At 37.8% G+C, this 12,620-nt stretch overlaps 1 long non-coding RNA gene across 6 annotated transcripts in view; it reads right to left on the reverse strand.

Annotated features, from left to right (window-relative positions):
• LOC109371837 (uncharacterized) overlaps nucleotides 1-12,620 on the reverse strand; it is a 37,546-nt gene that overhangs the window by 2,541 nt on the left and 22,385 nt on the right. For 4 of the 6 annotated variants that reach the window (XR_002121942.1, XR_002121941.1, XR_002121939.1 and 1 more), the window contains 3 exons: nucleotides 7,848-7,938; nucleotides 4,143-4,212; nucleotides 1,324-1,465 (listed from right to left, as the gene is read on the reverse strand). This is a non-coding gene — a long non-coding RNA (uncharacterized LOC109371837). Of the gene's footprint in view, nucleotides 1-1,323; nucleotides 1,466-4,142; nucleotides 4,213-7,847; nucleotides 8,143-10,346; nucleotides 10,433-12,620 lie in introns of those variants that run through there. The other 2 variants (XR_002121940.1, XR_002121937.1) reach the window with 2 other exon arrangements.

A 12,620-nucleotide genomic window follows, 5' to 3' on the forward strand; every position in this document is an offset into this window, starting at 1 on the left:
GAGGGAGGGAGGGAGAAACTATATAAGAATTCATTGTATACTTGAGAGTTTGGAGTTTGTTCAATGCAAATAGGTATGAGAAGACTAGCACACTTATGAGTTGGTATTCTCCATGTTCCTTTTTTCCTCCTTCATCTAAGGATGGAGCTAGCATGTTCCAAGGTCTTTGTTATGTTGCTTGGAGGAGGAAATGCTGGGAGGTTTAGGAGCTAAAACTAAAACCTAGATTCATGTTCATTAGAAAGAACAGTGAACTCATCTAAGAAAAGTCAATTGAAACTTAAAGACTGAAGAAGGAGATGGATACAAGAATTGAGAAGAAAGTTAAGACAGCCAGGACTAAAGTGTTTTTATAATTTTTTTGGGATTGACAGAGAGGAGAGATTTACGGAAAGGGAGTATTAGGGTTTTAAGGAGATGGGTGAGTGGAGTAGATTCCTAGTAGTTTTGCTCTGACTTAAACCATGAGATTCTCCTCCGTGACATTGTAGACAGAGTTTGGTGAGCACTAACATTACTTTTCAGCTGGAATGCACCAGCACAGGGATGACACTCAAAAGTTGGGGCACTATTCTCCAGGATGTGATATATATATTCAAACAGTGGTCATTATTTGGTGCTAGAATACATACTCGTACGTGGAGCTGAGGAATACCAGGTAGAGTAGTACTCAGCTCTCTAACCACCATGCCCAACAACCTATTTGCAGATTTTGTGCTTCCAGAATTTACAATGCTAAGTTCTGATATCTCAAAGGTTCTGGTCCAAGGAGAAGAACATTGGTACCAGTGCCCACTGAAGAGTTCCCCTGAACCTAAAACCTCAACTGCCTCCTGGTCATTTGGGACTCCTCATGCTCGTAGACCAGTAGATAAATAAAGGACTTAACTCTACTGGTTGATATAATTGACCCTGATTATCGTGAGGATTTAGGATTGCTGATACATATTGGGACTTGTGGTGTTTCTATGCCATGGGAAAATTGAAAATGGGCGATTTAAAAAACTGTGGCCAAATAAAGGCAAGACAACCAAAAACTCAAACCCCTCAGGGATGAAGGTCTAGGTTATGCCACCAGGTAAGCAAATGACATCAGCTCAATTTCTAACCAAGGATAATGAAAATCTAGAATGGATGTGAGAGGGAGATGGCAAATACCAACGTTGGCCTAGGACGAGCTGCAGTAGTGAGGAGTGTGTAGCTTGTTCCAATAAGACTTAGTGACCAAGTGAGCTCATACGGAGCTCTGCGGAATCTGAGTAGTGCAGGGGGTAGCCTCTGACATTCATTTATTGTTCTCCAAATCACATACCCCATGCTTACCTCTGATTTCAGTCACAACTGTGGGGAAGAGAGTTCCAGACAATCTCACATTCACCTTGTATGGGTTAGCTGCCCACCTCAAGAGCAGAAATCTTCCTGCGTTCTTTCAGAGCTTTCCCTGAGGTAATGGGCGTCTGCCTGACTGGTGTGCAAGAACAGCTATAAGAAGTGGGTGGAAGTTAGTGCCCCCAGGGACAACCCTCAACTACGGAGTGAGGAGAAGCGAGAGCTACACACTCCAGACTCCAGGCCTTAAGGCAGACAATTCTAGGAGTCACTCTGGGTGTCTCCTAGAAGTTCCAGGGGAATAGAGACCCTGCTGCCCATAGTAGCAGCTCCGGGGGGGACACTTAACCTATACTGGCTCCGAACTTTCCCTGTTCTACTTCTCCACTCCCTCACTCTGAGGTCCTGGATCCTTTTGTAAATGAACTACCAGCACTTAAGGCCTTCTTATGTTCTGATTCTAGGACAGTGAAAATTATGGCAATTCTTTAAAAAGTAAGGGGGAGGTGGGCAAATATATTTTGTGTACAGAAACACATTTATTTCTGGGTGTTCTATAGATTGTAAAATCATTTATCTTTCCATTAGCCAGGTGCCGACTTTTAAGCTCTTTGGTTTATATTTCTTTTGGTCCTGTTGTCTTCTCTTTTTGGAAATAGTCAATTACCCTAAAACACTCATCTTTGTTTAGTCTCCAGATGGTGACAGTGCAGTTCCCAGTGCTCTGCCCCTCACTTTGCTTAGTTTTATGTTACAGTAAAAAAAATTAAGACACCACCATAATTCCAGGATATGTTTAGCACTTGCTCAAAAGGTCACACTTCTTATACATTTTTACTAAATGCCGATTTCCTCACAGTCCCTGTGGTTAGTTGTGTTTGGAGATATTTGGCTATGAATTTAAACATCTAAGTATGGTCTCCCTTTAGAAAACGCTGGACTGTGAGTCAGAATCCTTTGATACTTTTCCATAATTCTACTCATTATGTTGAGAAATCTCCTATCCTCTTCAGGCAGTTTCTCCATCTGTCTTGGAGCCAGCAGGCACTTATCTGTCTCCCAGGCTCAGAAACAGAGTTTATAGTGCTGAGAGCCTCTTTGATACTTAAATCAGGAATGGGTCTAATTCTGCCACACTTTTTATGTTTATAATCTAAAGAACTTCTATTAGTTGTCTTAGCTTGATGAGGTTGGAAATACTTTTTAACTACAAAAGAATAAAGAACGATCTTTCCTGCTTTTACATAATAATTTAACTCTGATCCAGGGAGAGTAAACTACTTCTAAGTGAGGGAAATAAAATCACTTAAAACACCAATGGACTGTTAGTTCTTTACATCTCTTTCTGAACTTCATCCTGACCAAGTCAATACTATGTTGCCTTCTAATGTTACAAGGATGCATTTCTTTAGATAAAACAATACATAAATCCAGAGGACACGGCTTGAAAGCTAAGAATGTCATTTAAGAGTACACTGTTAGAACAAACGCATAAGTCTATCCTATACTAAAGCTCTGTGTATGAAACTATAGGTTGGGAGTGAGGACAAGGGTATGGGAGCAAAAGATTGTATGTAGCTGCGAAGCTCATTTCTGCAGTTTTACTTTTGGTATGGGTGTGTGCGTGTGTGTGTGTGTTTGTGTGTGTGTGTGTGTGTACACTCTAGGCTCCTGTTTGTGTGTTTTTAGGGTATTGTTAAGAGGTAGTCTGAAATAAACCATAACCCCCACATATTATCTTACAGAGATGTCTTTTGTTCTGCAAATCTCTTTAAAGTTCTTTGACAAAAGCTTTGGTTCATTCATTTATCTTAGGATCAAGCACTATAAGCAGATCAATTACGTATTTTATCTGCAGCACTGAGGTGAGGATGGAGTTTGCCTGATTGAGTCAGTGCAAAGCAAGTGGTTGTCAAGGAAGTACTTGTAAGTACTCAATTAAAACCACAATTCCAACTGAAACTCTGAGCAGAAAGTATAAAATCTGATAATCATGCTTCCAGTGTTTATATCAAATTTATAACTGCCAAAATATTGGTGTAGTTTTACACAAACTAAATAATGCTATAAAAAAAAATAATGTCTAGCCTAGTTTTAGAAAATAGCTACACTTCAACTGTAAGAAGGAATCAAACTTCAGGATTATAATTAACTCTGGAAGTAGAGGGACAGAAGAGTGGAAGAGCGCATAGACTGATGTAACAATAGTGATAAAGTTCTAGTTCTGACGTTCACAGTGTGTATTCATGAGTGTTCATTTTTATTATACTTTTCATTATGCTTTATATTTTATATCTTTGGTAAATGTTTCTTTCACAGGTACCAATTTTTACATAATACAATAACACATAGTCAACATTTTGGATGTATAAGTAACCATTTATATTAATTTTGTTCCAATTTTTAGTCATTAAAAGTGTAATTTAGTTTGGGGTAAGTTTTGAAAGATCCAGTATAAATATTGCATTTGAATCCATCTTGAAATGTTTTAGGCTTACAACTACATTCTTGAAAATGGCTGTGTCTTAATAACACATTTATCTTGGAAAATAAGCACTGAATGGCTTTCTTTAAAATGTAGGGAGCATATCAAACAGAGGTCTTATGTCTAGTGTTATAAATGTTGTCTAAGGTCTTGGTCTTGATGGCTTATTGCAAAAGCCCTTGCCATAAATCAACTGACAATACAATTTTAACAATTCATGTAAAAACAGTATGCTGGAAATTCTGGGCATAAGGCAAGTCACATTTGATTATGAATTGTGATTTATCTATACTACAATTAGACTATATAATTTTACCTTCTTACTTACAAGACAGGCACAGGAAATACTTCTGTAGGTTACTAGATTCAACAGTTCCATCTTATTTCTGCTGCTTTTCCTAAGATAAAAATCAAATATGTGGTAGAGTGTGTGCAATCAAATCAAGTCTCTCTAATTTACTTTGAAAAGTCTATGAACTTGCCCAAAAATATAATTTTCTTTATTTTTTGAAGAAAATATATACTCAGACTATCATACTAAATTCTAGACTGCACTCTTCAAAGCAATATTGGGCTAACTGCTCTTCTGACCAACACTTGCTCCTCAAAAACAAACAAACAAACAACCATGGAAGTTATCACACCATGTAGAGCTGGATTTTGAAGATTAATTCAGAAGCAGTTCAGAAATATCAGAAGGGATATGTTTGGATCTTTCCACTGGAGATTAAGTTAATTTTTTCCATTATCTCATGATATTGTGAGTGACTATTATGTCCTTATCATGTTCCAGGTAAAACGTTCAGCACTTTACATTCACATTCAATTTTATTTAATTCTCACAAAAACCTTCATGAGGTCTGACTACCTAGAAGTGACTTAGCCAAGCTATATTACTATTAAGATAAACTACAATATCAAACTTCTGACTCTAGTGCTAAGACTCTTAACTACTATACTACAGACAGTAGTTATTATATGCTGAGTCCCACTGTATTAATTCTTTTACCATTTATTCATATATTATCTGTTTGCTGCAATGAGTTGCCCCTAGCAACACACTACCTATCCTGAAAAGAATTTTTCACTGTCTGGGAAGGAAATTTTTGAGGCTCCATCTTAAGACTTCAAGGATTCCGAGATAAGAGGAAGAAGTAATGAATTAGTCATGATCTTATAAAACCTTTAATCAGAGGCTTTCCTGACAAGATCTTACAGGATTTATAATCTATCGTTTTTCTCTGTGTTTCAGGTAGGAGAGGATAAAGAGGAAAGGGTTATAAAGCTGTTTGACAAGTACTCAGGTAAAGCCAAAAACTAAATAATTGCCAAATAACCAATTTGTAAAAGAGGAAAATGGTAAAGATTAGAGGTTTTCCCCAGTCAAGCATGCTAGGCCATGTACTACTTGAAGTGTTCAACGTCAATAGGATGACTTATTTACCACTTTTATTGAAACTAGCCTTGAAGAAAAATGTCTAGACACATTTAACAGCCTTCTTGCCCATTTCAAATCATGAGGCTTACTTTTCTCTCTTCTTTGAGCCAAATGGACAATCAACTGATTAGTAAGTGGACCACCTACACATTGAATTATTATTACCATGGATTTTTGCTGCATTATCTAGCTATTTGATTCATTTCCTGTGACTGCAATGTCATGAAGGATACGGATTTGGGGCCACCTTGTGACAGATTTGGAAAATTTTTGGAGACTGAAGCCACTGCTATGAACCATCTACATACGTTATGTCATTTAATGCTCACAGTGATCCTATGAAGTACATGCCATCATATGTCCATTTTACAGATGAGACAAATGAGGTTTAGAGAGAATGCTTAATTTGTCTAAGTTCATGCTGAGAGCAAGTGAAATCTTAGAAAGCCTCAAAATATTCTGGTTGAAAACGTGAAAGAAAAATTGTTCTATAGGAAAGCGCAAAAGTACACAAAAATATTAAGACGTAAATCAACATATTTACCCTTTAGTAACATTTTAAAACTTCAAATTGTATCTCATTAGCATATTTTGGATTGGAAGCTCTGTTTTCACAAAAGCACAAAATAACAGAAAAAGAAAATGCAAAAAACCTGGAAGAAAACCATAAGAACTAATATTATGAATAAATTCAATGATAGAAATTAAAAAACTTAAACATATTACATCTTTCTTACTCATACCCCTGTGATCTTATTCTTCACCTTTTTAAGTATTTCATATTAAAAAAGGATATGCGCGTGAGTGAGTTTATAGAAACGGAGGAGCAGGTATTTTCTAGCTAAAATTAATACTAAGTACCCTTGAATTCTATTTTCAGGGGTACTTTCTAAATTCTATTGAATTTAGAATTCAATATTCTAAATCATATGTCTTACATTATTCCTTCAGGGATCTCAGACAACATCTTCAAAAGTGCAACCATTGTATTCCTCCTTTGTCATCTCAAATGATGGCAGTAGACATGGAGTTCCACTGCCCAGATCCCCCTTCATGGATGAACTTGCTGTTTCAATGCAAAGAGCTGCCTTGACCAAGGTCACACCCTGCATGGGGCAGCATGCACCCAATCCCTTAGTGAGAGGTGGTCCTTTGGAGCTCTAGGCAGGACAACACTATTTGCTCTGGGGCTGGCCCTGCTGGGTTGTCTAAGTCTATACAGGGCTTGCATCTGCCATTTGACTGCTCACTTCTGCACAGACCTGCTTCCTCCCCCTTTTTTGCATAGGTTTTTGATACTTAAAAAACGTCTTGAACTCCAAAATCATCCCAGAATCCGCTTCCTGTTTTTATTTAATAGTGGCAAAAAACATGACCTAAAATTTACCACCTCAACCATGCTCAAGCATATAGTAGTGTTAATGATATGCCCGTTGTTGTACAGCAAATCTGTAGGACTTTTTCTTCAGAATCTGCTTCTTTGGAGAAGTCAATCTGTGCCAACACTTTTTTCATGATCTAAATCCTTTTCAGATGTTTTGAAGTGTTGCTCTCCTTTCTCAGTAATACCCTAACCAGGCTTGCAATATGAAAATGTGATGATGAAAGATGAGAGAAAACACATAATACAGAGTATTTGCATGGATCCACCCTCTTTTTAATGGGATCAGTGAATATTTTCCATTCAACTTGAAAACTGGGGTTTTTCTTTTTTCTAGCCCTTATAGGAAGTATTGTAGATAGGAATTGGAAGGCTGTCTCCTGGACGTTGAAGCACATAGCTAAACGTACTTTTGATTAGAGACAGGCCCAAAGCAATATGGCTGGTCTCTAACAAAGTTTTTGACTTAAAGTTTTTCTAAAGTCCTGAGCATTGTCTTTGGAGTTTTAGAGTTCATTGCATTTACTCAAAATTAATACCCTGTCAAAACTCTACACTTTGGTATGTCTATCCATAACATGGTGTGGGGGTTGGGGGAAGGGCGTTAGGTTACTGCAGTGGTTTTCAATCCTCCTGTGGCAACTTAAAGATGGCTGAGAATGTTTTGCTACTCCTGGCATTGAGAGGTGGAATCTAATTCCTCTACTTTTCAATCTAAGTTGATATCAGTGACTTGCTTAACAAATAGGATGAGGCACAAATCATGTGGCATGACATGCAGGCTAAATCGAAGAGACTTGCAGCGTCACCATGATCTCTAGGACCACTCGCCCTGGGGGCCCCTGAGCACACCAATGTTTTCCTGGGAACCACAATCCCCAGAGGCTTTAAAGTCTTTAAAAGCAATTAATAACAAACAATGAATTCAGAAAGAGTAAAGGAACATTTTTTGTGCTTTTTTCAGAGAAATTAATACTGTTTTAGTTTTACTGCGGTGCTCCACATTTTCAGGTATTAATAAACTAAAATTGCTATTGCTGCTCTTTTTTTTTTTTCCTATCATTGAAGATGCAAATACATGAAAGAAACCTATTAAGTAGCTGGAAAAAAAAAAGTTTAGTACAATTTCATCACGCAATTGAGCACAATTTTCTGAATCTCCCTTATTAGTTCCATGATAAATGAAGAGTATTAGTTGAGAAGAATCAACTCACCTCCTCAAAACTGTCTTTTTTGCAGCACAGCCTTCTGCACCCACTTTTGCTGCAGGTCCAGGCAGAGGTCTCTTTGTGATTGAGCTTCACACTTAAAAAAAGAGGGATTTTTGAGATGAGTTATTAATCTGGTTTAGATTTTCCTTTGTCACTGAAAGCATTGTCCTTTGGGTTCAGCGATGAACTGAAATGATCGCATCAGGGTTTCTTTTTCTGGAAGCCATGGGCAGCTCACAATGCCAAAGGCCAACTGAATCCAGTTTTCACAGTGAAAGGAATTCCCAGGTTACCAGGGTCAGAGTGCGAGGGTGGCCAACATGCACCTAAAGCTGTTTCATTCACAGTCATTCCCAATTCAAATTTAATTATTAGCTCGGAAAATTTCTCCTGCTTCTCTGATTTCTTTAACTCTGCAGAATGGAGGTTAGCCAGATCCCCAGACTGTGTTTTGGAATTTGCTTATATCAAATAATTGAAACCATTGCTATGGAATTGAGAAGTAAGAGGACACAAGAGATGAAACTAAACACCTGTAATATACTAAGTTTCATAAAGACAGATTTTTTCTTACTGTTTTGTTCACCATTGAACACCCAAGCACCTAAACATTCCGTGTTGTCAGAAGCCTAGTAAGTAAGCACTTTTGAAAGCCTTTACATGATTCCTCAGTATCTACAACGTGATCTATTTCAAATCAGTCTTAAATCTTTGATAAATTTGGGATGGAAAGGAGTGGAAAGAGTCCTCCTGCACCGGCACTGAAGCTGTGTGCTAATGCATGGCATGATGGAAGCAGAGAAACAGAAAGGGGAAAGGGCTAGTTTCATCGAAAGCCACAACTCTGCTGGACCCTCTTTAAACTCCAATATGATGATTTTGTGGAAAATGTCTTAATTTTTTTTTTTTAAGATTTTTTTTATTGGGGAATTGGTGGAAGGGGAACAGACAAGTTGCTGTCCTTTTGTTCTTCAGTCTGGTTGTGGAGGACGTTGCTTCACTGGCCCAAGTTGGCACCATCATTGCACTCTTCCTGGGCGAGGCAGACCAGTCACCGGCTTCTGGACAGCCACTCACTGTGGCTGCTTGCCACTCATGCTGGCTGCTGGCTACACACGGTAGCCCATGGCAGCCCACCGCAGCAGGGGCTGCAGCCTACGCTGTCACCGGCGACTCACTGCAGCCCAGCTCCAGGTTGAGCTGTTGTTCAGCATCTTAGCTGTAGAGGGCAGTGTCACTGGCCCTCATATGTGGGATCCGAACCGGGGCCCTGTGGCATCCCAAGCCAGCTCTTAACCAATGCGCCACTCGGCCGGCCCGAAAATGTCTTAATTTTAAGAAACAGGTTGCCGCAAATAAAAGAACTAATGTTTGGCCAGTCCAGGACATCAACATTCTTTCTTCGAAAATGATTTTCACTGACTATTTGAATAACATTCTACATGATCACTAATATTCGTAGTTTTTAAAATTAATATGGCATCTCCACGTTGCACTTTTTCTTCTATTTGATTTTGCAGAACCCTCTGAGATACCATTATGTTCTTGATAGGAGGTAAGCTATGATCTCATCAACAATCACCTTCAGAAAGAATTAATAGAAACATATGACTATTTCATAGATGTCTTATGTTTAAAAAAAACTTTAATGCTAATAAAAGAAAAAAATCAAGTAGAGAAACCACATGCTAAAAACAATATTATTTCTCATAGAACAGGATCTCAGGAGGGTCTAAGGTCTATCATGGTGTCCTTAAAACAGACAAAAAATTGATAGCTGTCTGAGCATTTGTCAATAGAATGCTGACTAAAAAAATATATGGGTTACATGGTCCAATGTTAATAAACAATATTCCTCAACTGTGGCTCCCAATGGAATATAATATAAATTATAAATGGATATATAAGTATATACAGTGATACATAGCTTTATAAAATTCAACTAATATTCAGACTTATACTCATAAATATATGTTACAGAACAAGATCTGATTTTTAGTGACCAAATGCTTACATCAGTTTAAATATTACACTTTCCTAAATAATTCAAAATCAAATTCAAATCAGGCTGACTTACACGTTAGGTACAGCACACAGAGTAGTTTTATAATAAATTATTTTAGAAGCCCATGAAAACGTTTCAATATCTTTTAAAATCAAAAGAAAAAAATATGAAGCTTTAGAGTGAAAGATTGTCTTACTTTTTGCATAAAAGAAAAAGAAAACAACTTTGGGGCCTACAAAAATCTACTAAATTTTGCCTGAAACAGAAGTAAAATATTTAAAGTTATATCAAAATTAAATTTAATATTGATATCATTATGATGGGAGAATTCCACAAAGGAAAAAGTGTCTAGGGCTAATGAAAGTCAGTTTGCAACCCTGTCAGTAAACATTAAATTAATGAAAACAGAGATTTTTGTTTGTTTGTTTCAATACACAGCATTTTGGATACCCTTGCTTTCTGAGGCTCATAATTAGACAGAAGAAATATGGGCCTACCTTCACGCGGTGCTACAAAAAAATAATACTGCCAAGAGAGCAACGGGGCAATGGTCAGCCTAGAAGTCATGTTTACCCTGGATCCCTCCTTTCCTGTTTCCTACAGCCCCTAGTCACTAGTCCGCTTAGCTCTCCCTTAGAACTTGTGTTGGCTGGAGTGTCCCTGGGGCTTTTTCTATTATTGCAACACCAAATGTTTGTGAGCTTTCATCCTTACACTATGTTACTGGAAATAACACAAAATCCAATACGCCACACTGCACTTTGAAACTAAACCTGAGAGAAACAAACACCCATAGGTCTCTAAACAAATGCTCAGCATGATTACAATTTAACCTGATGTAGTACAATTACTATTTTGTTTAGCGTACATGTCATCCTGTTCGAGCTGCTATAACAAAAATACCATAGACTAGGTGGTCTAAACAACAAACATTTATGTCTCACAGTCCTGGAGGCCAAAAGTCTAAGAACAAGGTACCCAGAGATTCCATGTCTGGTGAGGACCCACTTCCAGGTTAAAGACGACTTTCTTCTTACTGTGCTCTCACATAGCAGAAGGGGTGAGGGAGCTCTCTGGGGTCTCTTTTCTAAGGGCTCTAATCACATTCATAAGAGCTCCACCTTCATGACTTAATCACCTCCCAAAGTCCCCACATTGAAATACCATCATACTGGAGATTAGGTTTCAACATATGCATTTTAGGGAGACAAAAGCATTCAGCCCATAACAACATATATCTCTCAATTTGATTATTTGTATTTATATCCCTATTTTTATAATATTTTTATTTTGAAATAACTTTAAACTTACATAAAAGTTGCAAGAACAGTGTAAAGAATTCCGGAATACTCTTCATCCAGATTTCCCAGTACTTTCTAAGAACCAGTGTTACAATGATCAAAATTAAGAAAATAATTGTGATACAGGACTATTATTTAATCTACACATTTTATTCAACTTATGAAAATTGTCCCAAAGATATTATTTACATATATGGAAGTTTGATAGACAGGTAATGGAAGCATGGATGGATGTTTGGACAGGTGAAAAGAAAGAGAGTGAGAGAGAAAGGCAAAACTACTCCAGGATCCAAATCTAGGGTCATGTATTTTATTTAGTTGTAATGTCTCTTTAGTCTCCTTTATTCTAAATCAGAAATTCCTCAATTTGGATTTGTCTTATGTTTCTTCATGATTAGATTCATTTTGGGCAGCAATATCCCAAGATGATGTTGCACACTTCAGTGCATCATCTAAGAACATATCCCTATTTCCATATGCACAAAAAATAGTTAAAACGATTTTGCACCTCAGCAAATAAAACATTAAAGAATCAATTTATGCCCTAGAGAAAAAAAAAGAATTGTATGAAACTCCCTTCTTCTGTTCCCACTGTTTATCATCTTGTTTTGTAGAAATAGTTTCAGTATCTGGGTATAATGAGCACTGTCCCAGAACACTTGCAGTAATTCTAATTAACAAATAATTTATTGTGACCTATCACCTTTCCTCCTTTCCAGAGCTAGCTCCATGCAGCAGTAGGCAGCTGCTCACAAAAGGCGTGTGTGTGTGTGTGTGTGTGTGTGTGTGTGTGTGTGTGTGCGTGCGCGCGCGCGCGCGCGCGCGCTTGGGGAAGGAGGGGTGGAATCTGTATTAAAGTGCTCACCAGTGAAGCAAGGCAAATTGTATATGTGTCTGGTTCTTCATGTTTTTAACTTTGGTATTTTTTCCTGAACTTAATCATTTGTTCACTAAATTAATAATGGCATTTAATAAATTCGTGTTATTAATTATATAGGTAATAATTTTCAGCATGCTTTGTGTCAGGTATTGTGGTAGGTGCTGTGAATAAACAGTGAACAAGACATAACTTCTTCCTTTGTAGACCCCACAATCTAGTGAGAGTACAGACAGGCAAGTGACATGCAGTAGGTAGAATTATATATATATAAATGCAGAGGCCATGGCAGCCCATGGACAGGCCCTTTCAACACCTTGGGGGAATTGAATTACGAAATGGGCTCTGGGTTGGAATGTAGAGCTCTTAAGGCAAAGGTGGCAGGGAGAGAAGTGGCACTCTCGGAGAGCACTTACACCCACATGCTCTCTCCTCCACAAACACCAGGCCTGCTCATAGAGACAGCTCTAAGACAGGAGCTTATTGCATGGAATTTCAGGCTACTCGTTGACTCTTCTTGGAAAAAAATAATGCCAAAATTTGAACTTTTGAATACTCAGTGAAGCTGTTGATATCACTCCTAGGTCCATTGG

The sequence above is a fragment of the Hipposideros armiger genome, unplaced genomic scaffold (assembly GCF_001890085.2).
Source record: "Hipposideros armiger isolate ML-2016 unplaced genomic scaffold, ASM189008v1 scaffold_594, whole genome shotgun sequence".
NCBI classification, from domain to species: domain Eukaryota; kingdom Metazoa; phylum Chordata; class Mammalia; order Chiroptera; family Hipposideridae; genus Hipposideros; species Hipposideros armiger.